Here is a 17,247-nt window from a genome sequence, read left to right on the forward strand (position 1 = left end):
TCATTTTTGCTTTTAATTCCCTTGCCTTTGGGGATGTGTCGAGTAAGAGATTGCTACGGCTGAGGTCAGAGAGGTCTTTTCCTGCTTTCTCCTCTAGGGTTTTGATGGTTTCCTGTCTCACATTCAGGTCCTTTATCCATTTTGAGTTTATTTTTGTGAATGGTGTGAGAAAGTGGTCTAGTTTCAATCTTCTGCATGTTGCTGTCCAGTTCTCCCAGAACCATTTGTTAAAGAGACTGTCTTTTTTCCATTGGATATTCTTTCCTGCTTTGTCAAAGATTAGTTGGCCATATGTTTGTGGGTCTAGTTCTGGGGTTTCTATTCTATTCCATTGGTCTATGTGTCTGTTTTTGTGCCAATGCCATGCCGTCTTGATGATTACAGCTTTGTAGTAGAGGTTAAAGTCTGGGATTGTGATGCCTCCTGCTTTGGTCTTCTTCAAAATTACTTTGGCTTTTCGGGGCCTTTTGTGGTTCCATATGATTTTTAGCATTGCTTGTTCTAGCTTTGAGAAGAATGCTGATGCAATTTTGATTGGGATTGCATTGAATGTGTACATAGCTTTGGGTAGTATTGACATTTTGACAATATTTATTCTTCCAACCCATGAGAACGGTATGTTTTTCCATTTCTTTATATCTTCTCCAATTTCCTTCATAAGCTTTCTATAGTTTTCAGCATACAGATCTTTTACATCTTTGGTTAGATTTGTTTCTAGGTATTTTATGCTTCTTGGTGCAATTGTGAATGGGATCAGTTTCTTTATTTGTCTTTCTGTTGCTTCATTATTAGGGTATAAGAATGCAACTGATTTCTGTACATTGATTTTGTATCCTGCAACTTTGCTAAATTCATGTATCAGTTCTACCAGACTTTTGGTGGAGTCTATCGGATTTTCCATGTATAATATCATGTCATCTGCAAAAAGTGAAAGCTTAATTTCATCTTTGCCAATTTTGATGCCTTTGATTTCCTTTTGTTGTCTGATTGCTGATGCTAGAACTTCCAACAATATGTTAAACAACAGCAGTGAGAGTGGACATCCCTGTCGTGTTCCTGATCTCAGGGAAAAAGCTCTCAGTTTTTCCCCATTGAGGATGATGTTAGCTGTGGGCTTTTCATAAATGGCTTTTATGATGTTTAAGTATGTTCCTTCTATCCCGACTTTCTCGAGGGTTTTTATTAAGAAAGGATGCTGAATTTTGTCAAATGCTTTTTCTGCATCGATTGACAGGATCATATGGTTCTTATCTTTTCTTTTATTAATGTGATGTATCACGTTGATTTGTGAATGTTGAACCAGCCCTGCATCCCAGGAATGAATCCCACTTGATCATGGTGAATAATTCTTTTTATATGCTGTTGAATTCGATTTGCTAGTATCTTATTGAGAATTTTTGCATCCATATTCATCAGGGATATTGGCCTGTAGTTCTCCTCTTTTACAGGGTCTCTGTCTGGTTTAGGAATCAAACTAATACTGGCTTCATAGAATGAGTCTGGAAGTTTTACTTCCCTTTCTCTTTTTTGGAATAGCTTGAGAAGAATAGGTATTATCTCTGCTTTAAACGTCTGGTAGAACTCCCCTGGGACGCCATTTGGTCCTGGACTCTTATTTGTTGGGAGATTTTTGAGAACTGATGCAGTTTCTTTGCTGATTATGGGTCTGTTCAAGCTTTCTATTTCCTCCTGATTGAGTTTTGGAAGTGTGTGGGTGTTTAGGAATTTGTCCATTTCTTCCAGGTTGTCCAGTTTGTTGACATATAATTTTTCATAGTATTCCCTGATAATTGCTTGTATTTCTCAGGGATTGGTTGTAATAATTCCTTTTTTATTCATGATTTTATCTATTTGGGTCATCTCCCTTTTCTTTTTGAGAAGCCTGGCTAGAGGTTTATCAATTTTGTTTATTTTTTCAAAAAACCAACTCTTGGTTTCATTGTTCTGCTCTCCAGTTTTTTAGATTCTATATTATTTCTGCTCTGATCTTTATTATTTCTCTCCTTCTGCTGAGTTTAGGCTGTCTTTGCTGTTCTGCTTCTATTTTTTTTAGTTGTGCTGTTAGATTTTGTATTTGGGATTTTTCTTGTTTCTTGAGATAGGCAATCTAGATTGCAATGTATTTTCCTCTCAAGACTGCCTTCACTGCATCCCAAAGCGTTCTTATTGTTGTATTTTCATTTTCATTTGTTTCCATATATTTTTAAATTTCTTCTCTAATTGCCTGGTTGACCCATTCATTCTTTAGTAGGGTGTTCGTTAACCTCCATGCTTTTGGAGGTTTTCCAGACTTTTTCCTGTGGTTGATTTCAAGCTTCATAGCATTGTGGTCTGAAAGTATGCATGGTATGATCTCAATTCTTGTATACTTATGAAGGGCTGTTTTGTGACCCAGTATGTGATCTGTCTTGGAGAATGTTCCATGTGCACTCGAGAAGAAAGTATATTCTGTTGCTTTGGGATGCAGAGTTCTAAATATGTCTGTCAAGTCCCTCTGATTCAATGTATCATTCAGGACCCTTGTTTCTTTATTGACCGTGTGTCTAGATGATCTATCCATTGTTGTAAGTGGAGTGTTAAAGTCCCCTGCAATGACCACATTCTTATCAATAAGGTTGCTTATGTTTGTGAGTAATTGTTTTATATATTTGGGGGCTCCCATATTCGGTGCATAGACATTTATAATTGTTAGCTCTTCCTGATGGATAGACCCTGTAATTATTATATAATACCCTTCTTCATCTCTTGTTACAGCCTTTAATTTAAAGTCTAGTTTGTTTGATATATGTATGACTACTCCAGCTTTCTTTTGACTTCCAGTAGCATGATAAATAGTTCTCCATCCCCTCACTTTCAATCTGAAGGTGTCCTCAGGTCTAAAATGAGTCTCTTGTAGACAGCAAATAGATGGGTCTTGTTTTTTTATCCATTCTGATACCCTATGTCTTTTGGTTGGCACATTTAGTCCATTTACGTTCAGTGTTATTATAGAAAGATATGGGTTTAGAGTCATTGTGATGTCTGTAGTTTCATGTTTGTAGCGATGTCTCTGGTACTTTGTCTCACAGGATCCCCTTAGGATCTCTTGTAGGGCTGGTTTAGTGGTGACGAATTCCTTCAGTTTTTGTTTGTTTGGGAAGACCTTTATCTCTCCTTCTATTCTAAATGACAGATTTGCTGGATAAAGGATTCTTGGCTGCATATTTTTTTTCTGTTCCTCACATTGAAGATTTCCTGCCATTCCTTTCTGGCCTGCCAAGTTTCAGTAGAGAGATCCATCATGAGTCTTATCAGTCTTCCTTTATATGTTAGAGCACGTTTATCCCTAGCTGCTTTCAGAATTTTCTCTTTATCCTTGTATTTGGCCAGTTTCACTATGATATGTCATGCAGAAGATCGATTCAAGTTACGTCTGAAGGGAATTCTCTGTGCCTCTTGGATTTCAATGCCTTTTCCTTCCCCAGATCAGGGAAGTTCTCAGCTATGATTTCTTCAAGTACACCTTCAGCACCTTTCCCTCTCTCTTCCTCCTCTGGAATACCAATTATGCGTAGATTATTTCTCTTAGTGCATCACTTAGTTCTCTAATTTTCCCCTCATACTTCAGGATTTTTTTATCTCTCTTTTTCTCAGCTTCTTCTTTTTCCATAATTTTATCTTCTAGTTCACCTATTCTCTCCTCTGCCTCCTCAGTCCAAGCCATGGTCATCTCCATTTTATTTTGCAGCTCATTAATAGCATTTTTTAGCTCCTCCTGGCTGTTCCTTAGTCCCTTGATCTCTGTAGCAATAGATTCTCTGCTGTCCTCTATACTGTTTTCAAGGCCAGCGATTAATTTTATGACTATTATTCTAAATTCGCTTTCTGTTATATTGTTTAAATTGTTTATTTTTTTTTTAATTTTTTTTCAACGTTTTTTATTTATTTTTGGGACAGAGAGAGACAGAGCATGAACGGGGGAGGGGCAGAGAGAGAGGGAGACACAGAATCGGAAACAGGCTCCAGGCTCTGAGCCATCAGCCCAGAGCCTGACGCGGGGCTCGAACTCACGGACCGCGAGATCGTGACCTGGCTGAAGTCAGACGCTTAACCGACTGCGCCAGCCAGGCGCCCCGTTTAAATTGTTTTTTATCAGTTCGTTAGCTGTTGTTATTTCCTGGAGTTTCTTTTGAGGGGAATTCTTCCGTTTCCTCATTTTGGATAGTCCCTGGAGTGGTGCAGAACTGCAGGGCACTTCCCCTGTGCTGTCTTGAATAACTTGCGTTGGTGGGCGGGGCCGCAGTCAGACCTGATGTCTGCCCCCAGCCCACTGCTGGGGCCACAGTCAGACTGGTGTGTGCCTTCTCTTCCCCTCTCCTAGGGGTGGGATTCACTGTGGGGTGGTGTGGCCCATCTGGGCTACTTGCACACTGCCAGGCTTGTGGTGTTGGGGATCTGGCATATTAGCTGGGGTGGATCGGTAAGGTGCACAGGGGCAGGAGGGGCAGGCTCAGCTTGCTTTTCCTTCGGTGATCCGCTTTGGGAGGGGCCCCTCTTCCCTGGGCCTCTTGTCTATGCTTGGCTCTGGAGAATCCATTCTGCTAGTCTTCTGGCGGTTTTCTGGGTTATTTAGGCAGGTGTGGGTGGAATCTAAGTGATCAGGATGCGGTGAGTCCAGCATCCTCCTACGCTGCCATCTTCCTTTTCTGAATCCTTTCTTTTATTCTAAGAATTAGCACATGATTCTACTTACAGAATTAACTTTATTTTGTTAAATACAAGAAAGTTATGTACATAATTTTTAATCATATTTTTAATCATTTTTTCACTTTATGTAAAATCTCAATTAGGCCATTGCCCCCCTGATTAATTACAATAAAAATTTGATCCCTCTTTTTAAATGATTTTATTCACAATGGCTTTTCTTCCTGAATGAATTGTCCTATGATAAAAAGGGTTTCTGGTATTTTTACACTCTAAGAAGCATCCATTTAGAATAGGGAAAGAAGGAAAGGGAATTAACATATATTTGACTCCAACTGCAGGAGAAGATATTTATTTTTCTTATTTTCACAATAGTCATTTGTTAGATATTATTGTCATCATTTTACATCTCTGGAAAATGAAGTTCAGAGATATTAAATAATCTATCTGAGATCACACATTGAGTCAGTGAAAAAGCTGGAATACAAGCCTGGTCCCTCAGGTTCCTAAGTTTTTTGCCAACTTTCAACAGCTTTGGGAAACATCTATAGGAGCACCTATCTTGCTACTAGGAACCAGATGAATAGATAGGCTTATTATGATATTTAGTTCAGTAAAAGTAGGAAATGTGACAATATTAGAAATATTGTTCTTGATCAATTCCAAAGAATGAATAGAATTGAGAAAGATAATCCTGACATCATTCTATAGTATATTATCTTAGTAATTTTAATAATGGAGAATACTTAATTTGCATAAATTGAAATTAAAATTTTTTAAATGTTTATTTATTTTAGAGAGAGAGATAGATAAAGAGCACACCAGTGGGAGAGGGCCAGAAACAGCTGATGTCATATGTGCTTTGGGTCATTCCATGAAGGAAAAAGAATGACCTCCAAAGATGTCACTGGATCCCTAATAAACTGAAAGGCCTGATTCTATTGTCCATGATATTTTAGACCATCCAAGCTCAAGGATGAGCTGAATTTGCTCTCTAGATCAGGAATCAGTAATATAAGACCGTGAACCAACTCTGGCCAAACATTTGTTTTATATATCAGGTTTTGCTGGAACAGAGACACTCATGTGTTAATATATTATCTATGACTGCTTTCATGTGGCCCCCAAAGCCATGTGATTGTTACTATCTGGTCCTTTGCAGAGCTTTATCTACTAACCCTGATCTAGGTTAAAGCACCAGAAACAGTGCTCATTTGCCATATTCATAGTATTCAAACATATTCTCTTTTTTAATATTTACTCTTAGTGTCATTCAATAAAATGAGGTTTAAGAATTGGTGATATCAGCCTTCAGAAGTCTCTTCTGAAACATCTATCTACCTTACCTTTTTTCTCTCAACATGTCTTTTCTTGCCTTCCTTTCTCCTCTCTTTTTTTGTATAATTTCTTCTAAGTTCCCTGTATTACATTTAAGTGTTGCTTTATTTATAGTGAGCATAATGCATTGAATGATTTCACAGGATGGTGTGTGCCCTGGCATATTATCTTGTTGAACTATTCAATTAAATATGATAATGTTGAGCACATTGACACTGTTAAACACTCAGGTGAATGAGCAATTCACCGTGAAGTGCAGAAATATTTGAAATCATCTGCATGTCTACAAGCAATATTTATTTTTTTTATATGAGTACTTCAGGTTTCTAGTAAATGATACATGCTAGGGAAAGAAAAACTACCAAGAAATTAGAATATATAGAAGACTTAAAAGATCTCAGAAAAATAATAATTTTTAACTGTTTTGTGACATACACAGAAAGTAAATTGGATATTAAAACTTTTTTCCCAACATTTACAAAGTGGTTCAAATTATAAATATTGTATTTAACTCACTTCTATGAAGCATATCAGCATAGTTCCAGCCTTTCTTTTTTTTTTTTTTTTTCCCAGCCTTTCTTGAAAATGTATCATTTGAAGGTATTTTCCTCAAGTACAATATGTAGTTAGTATTATTCCATTAAATTTTGTATCATTTATTTTGGAACCACTTTTCCCAGAAGTTGGATAGTAAAATGTACCTTGGGCTTATAAAAGCATGTTTAGGTGTGAAAGTAACACTTTGGAACATATAAGGGTGGGACATCTGGGCAGCTCAGTTGGTTAAGCATCTGATTCTTGATTTTGGCTCAGGTCATGATCTCACAGTTCATGAGTTCAAGCTCCCCGTCAGGCTCTCTGCTGACAGCTCAGAGCCTGAAGCCTACTTTGGATTCTGTGTCTCCCTCTCTCTCTGCCCCTCCCCCTCTCTCACTCTGTCTCTGACTCAAAAATAAATACATGTTATAAGCTTTAAAACAAAAAAGGACATCTAGGGGCATGAAAATAAAGGATGTTATCAATCAGTGGCATGTAGGTGGCAAGTGAAGAAAACTTATCCCTTAATATGCTGAAAATTCAAATTAAATGACAGAATTTGAAGTCTTTGTTTCTGAATGTTGCCTCTTTTTAAAATTTTTTTCTAAAAGTTTATTTATTTATTTTGAGAGAGAGAGTGTGTGAGTGAGTGTAAAAGCAGGGGAAGACACAGAGAAAAAATCCCAAGCAGACTGCACTCTCAGTGTAGGAGCCCAATGCAGGGCTCAAACCCACGAACCATGAGATCATTACCTGAGCTGAATACAAGAGTCAGAGGCTTAACCAGCTGAGCCACCCAGGTGCCACTCTGAATGTTACTTCTACCCCTCTGAATGTTACTTCTAATGAGAAGGTCTTTTGTTCTGTTGGAAAACCCCTATGTCGGGCAATAAATGTCTATGTCTACCACTTTATTGTGGTAGAACTCCATTATTTTTCACTATGACTTAGATAGATATGTTCCAGTTCTGTGAAAAATGGTGTTTGTATTTTGATAGGGACTGCATTGAATCTATAGATTGCTTTGGGGTCAAAGCAAAAGTGGACATTTTAACAATATTAATTCTTCGAGTCCATGAGCATGGAATATCTTTCCATTGGTTTGTGTAATCTTCAATTTCTTTCATCAGTGTTTTACAGTTTTCAGAGCAGAGTTCTTTCACCTCCTTGGTTGAGTTTATTCCTAGGTATTTCATTCATTTTGACACAATTGTAAATGAAATTGTTTTCTTAATTTCTCTTTCTATGACTGTTATTAGCATACCAAAATGCACCCCAATTTCTGTGTATTATTTTTGTATTCTGCAACTTTACTGAATTCATTTATTACATCTAACAGTTTTTTTTTTGTGTGGAAACTTTAGGGTTTTCTATGTATAGTATCATATCATCTGGAAATAGTGACAGTTCAATTTCTTCCTTACCGATTTGGATGCCTTTTATTTCTTCTCATCTGATTGCTGTGGCTAGGACTTCCAGTACTATGTTGAATAAAAGTGGTGAGAGTGGACATCCTTGTCTTGTTCCTAATCTTAGGGGAAAAGCTCTCAGTTTTTCATAGTTAAGTGTGACGTTATGTATAGGTTTGTCATATCTGGCCTTTATTGTATTAAGTAAGTTCTTTCTAAACATACTTTTTTCATAGTTTTTATCATGTATAGATGTTGAATTTTGTGAAATGTTTTTTAATGCATCTATTGAGGTAATCATATGATTTTTATCCTTTATTTTGTTGATGTTGTGTATAATGTTTATTGATTTGCAAATATTGAACCATCCTTTCATCCTTGGAATAAATCTCACTTGATCATGGTAAATGAGCCTTTTAACATATTGCTGAATGTGGTTTGCTAATATTTAGTTGAGGGCTCTTGCATCTATGTTCATTAGGGATATTGGCCTGTAGTTTTCATTTTTTTGTAGTGTCTTGGTCTAGTTTTGGTATCAAGGTAATGTTGAGCCTTGTAAATTGTGTTTAGACGCTTTCCTTTCACTTCTATTTTTTTTTTTTTTAATACTTTGTGGTAAATAGATACTAACTCTTAAATATTTGGTAGAATTTGCTTGTGAATCCATGTGGTCCTGGACTTCTATTTGTTGGGAGTCTGGTTACCAATTCAAATCTGTGACTAGTAATTGGTCTGTTCGTATTTTATATTTATTCCTGATTCAGTTTTGGAAGTTGTGTGTTTCTCAAAATTTACCTCTTTCTTCTAGGTTGTTTAATTTGTTGACAAATAATTTTTCATAGCATTCTGTTATAAATCTTTGTATTTCTGGGGTGTTCTTTTATTTCTGATGTGTTTTCTCCCTTTTTTTTTTCTTGATGAGTCTGGTTAAAATGTTAGCAATTTTGTTTATCTTTTCGAAGAATCAGCTCTTGGTTTCATGGATCTTTTCTGTTGTTGTTGTTGTTATTATTATTATTTTAGTCTCTCAGTTATTTATGCTCCGATCTTTATGATTTTCTTCATTTATTTCTGCTCTTTTTTTATTTTCTTCCTTCTACTAATCTTGGGCTTTGTTTGTCTTTTTCTATTCCTTTAGATGTAAGGTTAGATTGTATATTTGAGCATTTTCTTGTTTCTTGAGGTAAGTCTATATTGCTATAGTTTTCCCTCTAACAACTGTATTCACTCTCCCAAAGATTGTGATCTGCTGTGTTTTAAATTGCATTTGTCTCCATGTATTTTTTTAACTTCCTCTTTGATTTCTTTGCTGACCCATTGACTATTTAGTAGCAAGTTGTTGAGCCTCTATGGGTTGTATGCTTTTTCTAGATTTGTTTCTCATATTATATCTTTGTGGTGGAATGGGTCATTCTTTATGCTGGAAATAATAAAGTGAAACTACAAGCATATAAACAAAAAAGCAAACAAACAGTGCTGGTTTAATGGAAAAAATAATTTATCCACAAAATGTAAGATGCACTTAAGATAATCTCTGGTATACAGAGAAAGACAGATACCATATGGTTTCACTCTTATGTGGATCCTGAGAAACATAACAGAAACCCATGGGGGAGGGGAAGGAAAAAAAAAAAAAAAAAAAGAGGTTAGAGTGGGAGAGAGCCAAAGCATTAGAGACTGTTAAAAACTGAGAACAAACTGAGGGTTGATGGGGGGTGGGAGGGAGGGCAGGGGGGGAGGGAGGGCAGGGGGGGTGATGGGTATTGAGGAGGGCACCTTTTGGGATGAGCACTGGGTGTTGTATGGAAACCAATTTGACAGTAAATTTCATATATTAAAAAAAAAAAAAAAAAAAAGATAATCTCTGGTATTCAAAAAATGGCAAAAGAGTTAAAGTTGAAAGATATATTTCAGTGAGTGGAAAGGAAAAGGAACAATTTATAGGAAACATAAATGGAACAGAACTAGTAATCAAGTGATGAAGAAGAAAATGATGAAAAGAGACACACATTCTAGATGCATCTTAAAATATTGTAATGAATTCATACTATATTTTCAACTGAGTAATTAGCATTTGGACACAAAAATCAGTGATAAAAAAATTAGGCCAGTATTATATTTTCTTTATACAACATGACTTTATAGGTGACATTGGAGCAAAATCTATTGGACTGAAAAGGCAAAAGATTATGATGTGCAATTTTTATTCACCAGTGAGTTATCATTAAATTGTGAGATCAATAGAAACACACTTTTACATATAACATCTTAAATAATATTTTCCAATTTTTACTCTTTAGAAATACAAATTTTAATAATATATCTAACTAAGGGAACAAAATTAAAAGTTAAAATATTGGGAACATGTAGGCAATGTCTGATAATAAGCACTGAAATCAAGTAAAAATGTAGTTGAATCTAAACTAAGAAGCAATATCACTTAATGGTTTGGAATATATATTCTGGGAAGACAAAATTAGGTTCAGTTCATGGGTGGACCACGTAGAAATTTGTGGCCTTGGCTTGAGGTTTCTCTAGCCTCAGATTATTTTGACTTAAATGGGAAAAACAATGGAACCAATCTCAGAAGGTAATTTAGTGATCAAATGTATTTTAAATGCTCTACATTGTTGCTAGCATAGTATTACTAATTAATATTGTTTTAATTATGATGATCAAATATAATGGAGACTTTCTTCTTGAATTAAGCCATATGTAATGTGAAAATAATAATAATGCAATCTCAATAGCCTGGGTCTAAAATTCTGGACTGCCTTGTAAGAGGCAGAGTAAGGGGTGAGGTGGGAGTGGAATGACTGGCAGGAAAGAGGGTTTTAAACTTATGATAAAATACTAAGCTTATATTTATTCTTTGATGTTTGAAATTAGATGTAAGTTTGAAGCATGTTGTAAAAATAAGATAACCTAAATTCAACTAAAAATCAGATATGATCATTCAAATCACATATGAAATAAGTAGAACAATATAAATAGGAAGGGAAACTTAAAAAAATTATAAGAGGAGCACAAACTAAATCAATCGACTAAATAGCACAGAAAGAATAAAGACTAAAAAGAATAATTAGAATATTTGGGTTTTAAAATTTTTCATATAGATACAGAAGTACAAATTAATTTTTTAAAAAGGTTATAATTGTTACCTAAACATGGCTGTCATACAAATCTAGGGAATATATGTCAAAGATGTACTTGCCTGTTTACATTAGTAATGAAGGAATGGGTGAGATACAAAGCTGGCTCAAAGATCATTTAAAGGACTATTTACCATAGTCTGAAGAAAAAGTGTTGGAATAAAATTGCTAATTAAAGTACATATAAAGTTCTTTAAAGTTCTACATGGCAATAAAATCACAACTTTTATGACAAAAATGTGAATCTTGTAGGATAAAAAAGTTACATCTCTATACACCAAAATTAATAAATTAGCATGTAATTTCATAACCTAAACCTTGATTAATAGTAAATAATGGATAAAGGGAAGTTACATTACCCTTGTGAATTAAATACTCCATGGGTGGGCCTGTTATTCAGTCCATCAGTATGACATTGAAAGAACACACGTTACTTATTTTACTTTATTCCTAAGATTTGGATAATGTTTCTTAATAGCAGATACTACTTGTTCTCTATTTCTGTACCACAAAGAAGGGTTTATTTAACAAAAATATGTGAGAAAACTCGGCCATCTGTTTTGAAAACAAATTATAACCTAAAACTTATATCATTTATCAAAGTAAATTTCATAGATTAAAGGGTTACAAATGAAACACAATTTAAAAAGTATTGAATACTTAACAAATATTGAGAAGAACACATAAAGGAAATAATGATTTTGAATACCTAAAAATTTAAGTTTACTTTAGTAAAAATGTTATAACTCTAAATAGTGAGATATTATTATTAATAAATGTGAATGTATTGATAGCTTGTCATAAAGTATAAAATTATTTAATATTCCAAAAAATATACAATTGAACAATCTAAAACACAAAGTACAAATAGCCAATAAACATGAAAATATGTTCAATATCAATTAATTGAAGTGCAAATTAAGACAACAATGAGGTCCCCCTATATTTGTTCTGTAGAAATTTTAACATTTTAAACTATTATTCAAAGTTCTGGTGGAATTATAGATTAGTAAAAATTTACTGGGAAGAATTTTGGTGAAGAAATCAAGTCTTTGAAAGTTCTCTTGTTATTTGATCCAGTATGTCTGCTTACCTAATATTATTTATAAAAGGAAATTTTAAAGGACCATATTTTTCAATAATGGGGATTATATAATTATAATACATCAATTAATAGAATATGTGGCCAGTAAAATTATGCATTTGACAAATATTTACTATTGCAATGTTTTAAGTATAATTGCATTGAAAGAGTTATATAAAGTATTCCAAATTTGTAGAAATTTACAATTATGCATAAAACATCCTTGGCTTGTTTCTGATTTTAGTGGAAAGTTCAGTTTCTCACTGTTAAGCATGATGTTTAGCTGTGTGGTTTTTGTAGATGCAACTTATTAAGTTGAGAAAGTCTCTCTCTATTTCTAATTTGAGGATTTTGTCATGAAAAGGTTTTGGATTTTGTCAAATGCTTTTTTTGTGTCTATTAAGATGATCATATTTTTTCTATTAATATTGTGTATTACATTAAGTGATTTTTGAATGTTGTGTAACCCTTTTATTCTTGACACAAATACCATTTGTTTATGGTTCATAATTCTTTTTATATGTTGCTGAATTTGGTTTGGTAGTATTTAGTTAAGGATTTTCGTATCTATATTCAAAACTAATATCAATTGATAGTGGTTTTTTTTTTTTTCCCTTGTGAATCTTTGACTTTGATATCATGGTAATAGTGGCTTCACTGAATGTGTTTCAAGTATTCCTTCCTCTTCAGTTTTTTGGAAAAGTTTGTGAGGGTTTGGTATTAATTTTTTTTTTTTAACGTTTGGTAGAATTAACCTGTAATTTAGGTTTGTGATTTTCTTCATGTGTTTTTAAATTAAAAAAAATATTTATTTATGTATGATTAATATACATTATATTAGTTTCAATCGTACACATAATATTTGATACTTGTGTATATTGTAAAATGATCACTACAGTCAGCATCCATCATCATACATGGTTATAGAATCTGTTTTTTCTTACAATCAAAACTGGTAGGATTTACTGACTTAGCAACTTTCAAATGTGCAGAATTTATTAAATTATACTTGCATGCCATTTTACATCTTCATGATTTATTTATCTTATAACTGGAAATCTATATCTTTTTTATTCCCTTTACCCATTTTGCCCACCCTCCAGCCCCTGCTTCTGGCCACCCCCCAGTCTGTTGTCAGTATATATGAGTATGAGCTTGGATTTTTTTTTTGTTTTTTTAGATTCTACATGTAAGTGAGATATATATATATTTGTGTGTGTATATATATATATGTTATATTTTATATATGTTATATATATTTTTACCTGTATAAATATATATTTTGTATATTATGTGAATGTTTTATATGTTATATTTTATATATATGTTATAACATATAATTATGTTATAACATATATATAATTACATGTAAGTGGGATCATATATATATATCTTCTGTCTATAAGGCTGTCAAGGTCCATCTCTGTTGTCACAGATGGAAAGATTTCATTCTTTTTTATGATTGAATAATATTCCTGTGTGTGTGTGTGTGTGTGTGTGTGTGTGTCTGTATTGAATTTTCTTATTGATTCATATGTCAGTGGACACTCAAGTTGTTTTTATATCTTAGTTATTGTAAATAATGCTTCAATGAACATGAAGGTGCATATATGAAGTTAGTATTTTTGTTTTCCTTAGCTAAATGCCCGTATGTGTTATTACTGGATTGTATGGTAGTTCTATCTTAATGCTTTTGAGAAATTTTCATGTTGTTTTCCATAGCGGTGTACCAATTCATATTCACCCCAGCATTGCCCTGGGTTTCCTTTTCTCTACATCCTTGTGTCTCTTGTTATTTCTTGTCCTTTTGATACTAACAAATGGCTGGTTTAAGGTGATGTTTCATTGTAGTTTTAATTTGCATTTTCTGATGTTAGTAATATTGAGCATCTTTTCATGTGTCTGTTGGCTGTCCATATGTCTTCATATGTCTTCTTTGGAAAAATTCCTTTTCAGATACTCTACCCATTTTATACTTAGATTTTTGTTTTTTTTGTTTTTGTTTTTGTTTTGCTGTTGTGAGTTCTTTATGTATTTTAGATATTAACCTCTTATCAGGTGTATGATTTGCAAATTATTTTCCCATTCGTTTGCTTGCCTTTTCATTTTGTTGATGGTTTCCTTTGTTGTGCTTAAGTTTTTTATATTTTTTAAATAATTTAATTATTAAAAAATTTTTTTAAATGTTTATTTTTGAGAGAGCCAGAGACAGAGTGCATGCAGTAGAGGGGCAGAGAGGGAGACACAGAATCCCAAGCAGGTTCCAGGCTCTGAGCTGTCAGCACAGAGCTCAGTGAGGGGCTCAAACTCAAAAACCAGGAGATCATGACCTGAGCTGAAGTCAGACGCTTACCTGACTGAGCCACCCAGGTGCCCCATGTGCATAAGCTTTTTAGTGTGATGTAGTCTTACTTGTTTATTTTTGCTTTTGTTGCCTTCAGTATGGTATGAGAGTAGTCTAGTTTAACTCTTTTGTATGTGGATGTCCACGTTTCCCAGTACAATTTATTGAAGAGACTGGCTTTTCCGCACTGTATATTCTTGACTTTTTATGGTCATAATTTAATTGACAATATATAAACATAGGTTTATTTCTGGGCTTTCTGTTCTCTTCCATTGATTATTGTGTTGCTTTTTGTCAATACCACCTGATTTAATTAATAAGCTGTGTAATATAATTTGAAGTCAGGGAATATGTTGCCTTCAGCTTTGTTCTTTTCAAGATTGCTTTGGCTTTTCAGGGTCTTTTTGTGGTTCCATACAAATTTTAGAATTGTTCATTCTATTTTTTTTGGTAAATGGCATTGAGTTTTGATAAGGATAACAGTAAATCTGTATAATGTTTTGAGTAGTATGGACATTTTTACAATATTAATTCTTCCTATATATGAACAAAGTATATCTTTCCATTTATCTTTGTTGTCTTAAATTTATTTTATCAGAACCTTAATAGTTTTCAGAGTACATGTCTTTCATCTCCTTGGTTAAATTTATTCCTAGATATTTTAGTTGTTTTTTTTAAATGTAGTTATAAATGGAATTATTTTTATACATTTTTCTGGACGTTTGTTATTAGTATATAAAATGCAAAAGAACATTCCTGAATATTGATTTCGTATCCCCTTTACTGAATTCATTTATTAGTTTTAACACTTTTTGGTGGGGTCTTCAAGGTTTTCCATACATAGTATTATTATCTGAAAATAGTGAGAGTTTTACTTTCTTTCAGATTTTGATAACTTTTCCTTTTCTTGCCTAATTGCTGTAGCTAAGACTTCAAATCCTATGTTGAATAAAAGTGGTGAGAGTGAGCATCCTTGTCTTATTCCTGATCCTGAAGTAAAAGCTTTCAGCTTTTCATCTTTGAGTATAATGTTACCTATGGGCTTGTTCATATATGGTCTTTTTTATATTGAGGTATGTTCCCTCTATACTCACTTTGTTGAGAGTTTTTCTCATATTTGTATGTTGAATTTTGTTTAATGTTTTTTCTGCATCTATTGAGATACTCACATGATCTTTATCCTTCATTTGGATAATGTGTTATATCTTAGTAATTGATTTACAGGTGTTGAACCATCCTTTTTATCCTTGGAATACATCTCACTTGATTATCATGTATGATACTTTTAATAAATTGTTGAATTTGATTTGATAATATTTTGTTGAGGATGGTTATTGAGGACATTTTTTCATCAGGGATATATTTTTTAAAATTTATTTTTATTTTTTTGTTTATTTTTGAGAGAGATAGAGAGCACAAGTGGGGTAGGAGCAGGGAGAGAGATGGTGACATAGAATCCAAAGCAGGCTCCAGGCTCTGAGCTGTCAGCACAGAGCCCAATGCAGGGTTCAAACCCACGAACTGTGAGATCATGACCTGAGCTGAAGTCATATGCTCAACTGACTGAGCCACCCAGGCAGCCCTGTTCATCAGGGATATTAACTGTAATTTCCTTTCCTTCTGGTATCCCTATCTCATTTTGTTATCAAGGTAATGCTTTCCTCAGGAAAAAAGGTCGTTCCTTCCTCTTCTATTTTTGGAAGACTTTGGGAAGGATTGGTATTAATTCTTCTTTGAAATTTTGACAGAATATACTAGTAAAAACATATGGTGCTGAATTTTTATTTCTAAGGAGTTTTAAAAGTACTGTTCTGATCTTCTTAGTAGTATGTAATCAGTCTGTTTAAAGTTTCTATTTCTTCATGATTCAATCTTTGAAGATGGTGTGTTTTTAGGAATTTAGCCATTTTTTCTCTGTTGGTCAACTTATTGGCAAATCTTGCTCATAGTAGTTTTTTTCATAATAGTTTTATATAATACTTTGTACATTTATAGTATCAGTTGTAATGTCTCCTCTTTCATTTCTGATTTTATTTATTTGAGCCCTCTCTTTTTTTCTTGGTGATTCTGGTTAAAGATTTGTCAATTTCCTTTATGTTATCAAAGAACCAATTTTATTGATATTTTCTATTGAATATTTAGTCTCTCTTTCATTTATTTCTGCTACTGTCTTTGTTATTTCCTTCCTTCTATTAATTTCCTTCCTTGTACTAAATTCTTTTTATAGTTCCTTTAAAGTTTAGAGTCAGGGTGTTTGTTTCAACTTTTTTTCTTTTTTCCTTGAGGTAAGCATTTATCCTGTGAACTTCCTCCTTAGAATTTCTTTTGCTGCATCTTGGAAGTTTTAGTATGTTGTATTTCCTTTTTTTTGTCTCAAATTATTTTTATTTGTTTTTGATTTCTTTGTTGATCCACTGGTTGTTTAGTAGCATCTTGTTTGTCTCCACATATTTGTGAATTTTCTAGTTTTGCATTATAATTTCTAGTTTTGGGGTGCCTGGGTGGCTCAGTCGGTTAAGCGGCCAACTTTGGCTCAGATCATGATCTCACAGTCCGTGAGTTCGAGCCCTGCGTCGGGCTCTGTGCTGACAGCTCAGAGCCTGGAACCTGTTTCAGATTCTGTGTCTCCCTCTCTCGGACCCTCCCTGTTCATGCTCAGTCTCTCTCTGTCTCAAAAATAAATAAACATTAAAAAAAATT

This window comes from Panthera leo, chromosome B2 (assembly GCF_018350215.1).
Source record: "Panthera leo isolate Ple1 chromosome B2, P.leo_Ple1_pat1.1, whole genome shotgun sequence".
Classification (NCBI taxonomy): Eukaryota; Metazoa; Chordata; class Mammalia; order Carnivora; family Felidae; genus Panthera; species Panthera leo.